The 5808-nt window shown below is 40.8% G+C and overlaps 1 long non-coding RNA gene across 1 annotated transcript; it reads left to right on the top strand.

Moving 5' to 3' along the window:
• The first annotated feature begins 2937 nt into the window (after positions 1-2937).
• Positions 2938-3386, top strand: LOC130134799 (uncharacterized). Its single transcript, XR_008814305.1, has 2 exons — positions 2938-3058; positions 3151-3386. It is a non-coding gene; the product is annotated as an uncharacterized LOC130134799 (long non-coding RNA).
• The last annotated feature ends 2422 nt before the right edge of the window (positions 3387-5808 follow it).

The following is a 5808-nucleotide window of genomic DNA, read 5'->3' as shown; positions in this document are numbered from 1 at the left end:
TCACCTGTGTTTCCCTCATTATTCGATTGTTGCGCTGAATAATAAGGTGGAACGGAAGGAGAGGGAGCTAAAGGAGATGGAACTGGAGGAGATTCAGTTCGCATGTGGCCAAGTCCCCTAACATGTTCTTGAGTGTTAAAGGAAGGGCCAACGTGTCCATATTGTCCATCAGCATATAGTGGTTGAGGGTTAGATGAAAGGACAGGGGAAGAGGAAAGGGACGGGGACGAGGACGAGGAAGGGGCTGGTCTTCTATGCATGTGACCTCCACGTTTATACTGACAAGTAGGAAGGTTAGATAAATATGTAAAAAAATATAAACACGTATTACGGACACATAATGAGGTACATGACGAAGCTTACCATTTTTCCGTTTCAGAAGCAGAAAATGTTTTCTCTTAATTAACCAATGCCGAGTGTTTATAACGTGCAATTTCCTACGAACAAATATGTTAGTGGTCTGCCCTAGGAATCAATCAAGGTTGATACTCTAATATTAGTTGTGGATTAGGTTGTGTCGGAAAATCGACCTTCACTATACTTAGATAGTCATAATGTCTTGCTAGAGACCGCTTATGACTTGTGGGCCAAAAAGAGTTTTGAAAACACTGCTAATGTTTAGTGAACCTACAGGGTCGCACACAATAGCGAATGGACTTAATATTTTCTGTGCGTCTTGATCTACTTAAGAAGTAGATTTTAATTTATTCTCTTATTTAAATTATCTATGTGGTCGTGTGTGTTATGAGATAATGATTAAACATACGATTAAAGGTGGACGGTTTGGCGGGCCCAAATCGCCCGGTCCACTTCTTTTAATTCCGCTGGATAATGAGACTGTATAAATAGATAGAGAATCGTTCTCTGTCTAGGGTTTTTTCGATAGAGTATCGAAAATCAAAAGGCGTTCAAGAAAAGGAACTTCAAGATTTTTCGCTAGCACGTGGATCGTTGGAGAATTCCGTTCGTGTATGTGGATACCGATAGAGGCGCAACACTTGGGACGCTAATCCAGACACGATATGTTGTCGATTTATCTTTGATTTGCAAAAGGTACGTTTCGAAATTCCTTTTCGATTTCAATATACACATGGATCCTGTCTAGGGTTCTATATTCCGCTGCGTTATTTTTCGTTGATGAACCCTTCAGTGGTATCAGAGCTGCTTGTGATATATTGAAGTTGAATCGGAAACCCTAATTGTTGATACATATGATGTATGCCTGAAGTGAGTCTCAATTAGGGTTAGATGAATTTAAAATACGAATTGATATGATCAATTGAGAAGGAACGAAGCAGGGATGGATCAATCTTGTTCTGCTCGCGCCTGGGCTGTTGCCCAAGGCAGAGACGGCGTCGCGCCTGGGCTGTTGCCCGAGGCGAAGACGGCGGGCGGAGACGGCAGGCAGAGACAACGGCGCGTCTGGGCCTGTTGCCCGAGGCGGAGACGGCGGTCGGAGACGACGGCACGTCTGGGTCTGTTGCCCGAGGCGGAGACGGCAGCGCGACTGGTCATCCGGCACGTCAATGACTCGAGGCGTTCGGCCAGATGCGTACGGTGAGGGCGCGGGAGGTGGCAGCGACGGATAGTCTCCCGAGAACACAGAAGCGAGACCACCGCAAGGGGCTCTGCCCCTCGACCCCGTGAGGGGCGCTGCCCCCTTGACCCCTGCATGGAATTGGTCGTTCCCGTATGATTGATGTACCTTTGTTATTATAAGTGATGTTTCGTTTATGTTTAGAACATGCATGCATTCATCACTAAATAAACATTAAGAGTCCCCAATAAAATTAAGTAATAATATGATACATTTCCAATCATACACCTATTAAGACTCGAACCGTCAAAAGATGGGCCTGCCAAAGCAGGGTGTCTTTAACTATTTAAGTAAAATAGGATGGATAATGGTTATCCATATGTTAAGATTGGTTTACTTAACGAGGCTATCAAAACAGTTTTGGGCCTTGAGGCATAGTGTTTGGGGATAAGATATGAGATGTCAACCCCAACAACCAAGAATTGTATTTGATACAATTGACAAAGAGTTGTCTACCTAAATAACTTAGTCTTGAGCGGTAAGCCAAAGTTTACTCGAGTCTTGGTAAAATATGGATCTTGGATCACTATACTTATTGGGACATATATTATAAACGTATAGTGGGAGTTTATTATAAATAATATTAATGAACAATTCACTTTGCATATTTGTTGTAGATAATGGCAAATAGCTCTGCATCACACTTTTCACTGCGATCTGTCCTTGAGAAGGACAAATTGAATGGTTCAAACTTTTTGGACTGGTATAGAAGCTTGAGAATTGTTCTCAAGCAGGAGAAAAATGATTATGTCCTGAAGAAACCACTCCCTCAGAAGGCACCTCCTTCCAACGCTCCCCATGCTGAAAGGAATGCTTATCAGAAGCATAAAGATGATGCATCGGATGCATCATGTCTAATGTTAGCTACCATGAACTCAGACCTTCAGAAGCAGTTTGAGAACGTGGATGCTTATGATATGATCATGAACCTGAAAAATTTGTTTCAGGAGCAGGCATGCACTGAAAGGTACCAAATGGTAAAGACCTTAATTGAGTGCAAGCTAGCAAGTGGGAGCTCAGTTAGCCCACATGTCATAAAGATGATAGGTTATATTGAAAACCTGGAGCGACTGGGCTCTCCCATTAGCCAAGAGTTGGCTACTGACATTATTCTTCAGTCATTGCCTCAAGATTATGACATGTTTATTATGAACTATAACATGCATAATCTGAATAAGTCTTTGACTGAACTACATGGGATGCTCAAAACTACTGAGCAGAATATCAAGAAGGACCCTACCCCTAATGTTCTCATGGTTCAAAAGGGGAAAGGCTTTAAGAAGCCAGGTAAGGTCAAGGGTAAGGGCAAGGGTACTAAGCCCAAACTCAAATCCAAGACCAAACTGGGTTCGACTGCTGATGCTGTATGCTTCCATTGTGGTGAGAATGGACATTGGAAGAGGAATTGCAAGAAATATTTGGAGGATCTGAAGAAAAAGGGAAGTGAGACTTCCGATTCAGGTATTTATGTTATAGAAGTAAATGTTACTACTAGTTCTACTTCATGGGTATTGGATACCGGTTGTGGTACTCATATTTGTATGGATGTGCAGGGACTAAAACGAAGTAGAACACTTGCAAAAGGTGAAGTGGAACTACGAGTTGGAAATGGAGCAAGAGTTGCTGCATTAGCCGTAGGAACATATGATGTAGCTTTACCTTCTGGCATGATTTTAGAATTGAATAATTGCTACTATGTACCTGCTATACGCAGGAATATTATTTTTGTTTCTTGTTTGGACAAGGAAGGTTTCTATTTTGATATAAAGAACAATAGTTGTTCGTTTTATCTTAATGGATTATTTTATGGTAGCACCCATATTGTGGATGGGATATATGTTCTAAATCTTGATGTGCCAATCTATAATATAAATACAAAAAGGTTTAAATCTAATGATTTGAATCCAACCTGCCTATGGCATTGTCGATTAGGCCACATAAACGAGAAACGAATTCATAAGCTTCATAGCGATGGACTATTAAATTCATTTGATTTTGAATCATTTGATACATGTGAATCTTGTTTAGTTGGAAAAATGACAAAAGCTCCTTTTACTAATCAAAGTGAGAGGACAAAAGAATTATTGGCCCTTATACATACTGATGTGTATGGACCACTAAGTTCTACAGCCAGAGGAGATTATCAGTACTTCATTACATTTACTGATGATTTCAGTAGATATGGATATGTTTACTTGATGAAACATAAATCCGACTCCTTTGAAAAGTTCAAGGAATTTCAGAATGAAGTACAGAATCAACTTGGCAAGAATATCAAGGCTCTTCAATCTGATCGAGGAGGAGAATATTTAAGCCAAGAGTTCAATGACCATCTCAAAGAGTGTGGAATTGTTTCACAGCTCTCTCCTCCTGGAACTCCACAGTGGAATGGTGTCTCTGAGAGGAGAAATTGAACTTTGTTAGACATGGTTAGATCAATGATGAGTCATTCAGATCTTTCATTATCTTTCTGGGGATATGCACTCGAGACAGCTGCGTTTACACTAAATAGAAGTCCATCAAAAGCTGTAGAGAAGACACCATATGAGATGTGGACAGGAAAAGTTCCTAGTATGTCTTTTCTAAAGATTTGGGGTTGTGAAGCCTATGTAAAACGTTTATTTTCTGATAAGCTTGGACCCAAATCTGATAAATGCTTCTTTGTGGGATATCCTAAAGAAACGAAAGGATATTACTTTTACAATCCATCAGAGAACAAAGTGTTTGTTGCTCGAAATGGTGTCTTTTTAGAGAAAGAGTTTCTTACTAAAGGAACCAGTGGGAGTAAGGTAAACCTCGAAGAAGTTATTGTGCCACAAGAGGGTGTTCCAGTTCATGAGGAACCTCAATTAGATCTACAAAGAGTTGTAGAGTCTACTCCAGTGGCACCTATAGTTCGTAGGTCTGAAAGAACACATCGTGAGCCTATGAGATATGGTTTTCACGTGACAGAACATCGTCATCTATTGTTAATAGAAAATGACGAACCTACGACCTATACAGAAGCTATGATGGGCCCAGACTCCGATAAATGGCTTCAGGCCATGAAATCCGAAATGGACTCAATGTATCAAAACAAAGTTTGGACTTTGATTGATCCACCCGAAGGTGTCAAACCTATAGGGTGCAAGTGGGTTTTCAAGAAGAAAACTGATATGGATGGAAATGTTCACATCTATAAAGCACGGCTAGTAGCTAAAGGTTTCAAACAAACTCATGGTATTGACTATGACGAGACCTTTTCGCCAGTGGCCATGCTTAAGTCCATTCGGATTATCCTAGCATTTGCTGCATATTATGACTATGAGATATGACAAATGAATGTAAACACAGCTTTCCTTAACGGAAAACTAGAGGAGGATGTATACATGACACAACCTGAAGGCTTTACATCACCAGATAACACTGGGAAGATATGCAAGCTTCAACGTTCTATTTATGGATTGAAGCAGGCATCACGGAGCTAGAATATTCGTTTCGATGAAATTATCAAAGAGTTTGGCTTCATCAGAAACAAAGAAGAAGCTTGTGTATACAAGAAGTCTAGTGGGAGTGCAATTGTGTTTCTAGTGTTGTATGTGGATGACATACTACTCATTGGAAACGACATTCCTATGCTTCAGTCAGTTAAGACATCGCTAGGAAAATTTTTCTCCATGAAGGACATGGGAGAGGCAAACTATATCTTGGGGATCAGGATCTATAGAGATAGATCTAAGAGACTTATTGGACTGAGTCAAAGTATATATGTTGACAAAGTCATCAATAGGTTTAATATGCAAGACTCCAAGAAAGGTTTTCTCCCGATGACACATGGCATAAGTCTTAGCAAGACTTAGTGTCCTTCAACACAAGATGAGCGAGACCGCATGAGTAGGATTCCTTATGCATCAGCTGTGGGATCCATCATGTATGCTATGTTATGCACTCGTCCTGATGTTGCTTATGCATTGAGCATGACAAGTAGATACCAGTCAGATCCAAGGGAACCTCACTGGATTGCTGTCAAGAATATCCTTAAGTACTTGAGAAGAACTAAGGATTTATTCTTAGTCTATGGAGGTGAGGAGCAGATCACTGTAAATGGTTACACTGATGCTAGTTTCCAAACCGACAAAGACGACCTTCGATCGCAGTCAGGTTTTGTCTTTTGCGTGAATGGTGGAGCGGTGTGCTGGAAGAGTTCCAAGCAGGACACTCTTGCAGATTCT

This window comes from Syzygium oleosum, unplaced genomic scaffold (genome assembly GCF_021117445.2).
Source record: "Syzygium oleosum isolate NSW1041296 unplaced genomic scaffold, Sole_v2.1 Sole_v2.24, whole genome shotgun sequence".
Classification (NCBI taxonomy): domain Eukaryota; kingdom Viridiplantae; phylum Streptophyta; class Magnoliopsida; order Myrtales; family Myrtaceae; genus Syzygium; species Syzygium oleosum.
Note: the sequence above shows the minus strand (reverse complement) of the source record. Positions and strands in the feature narration are given on the sequence as shown.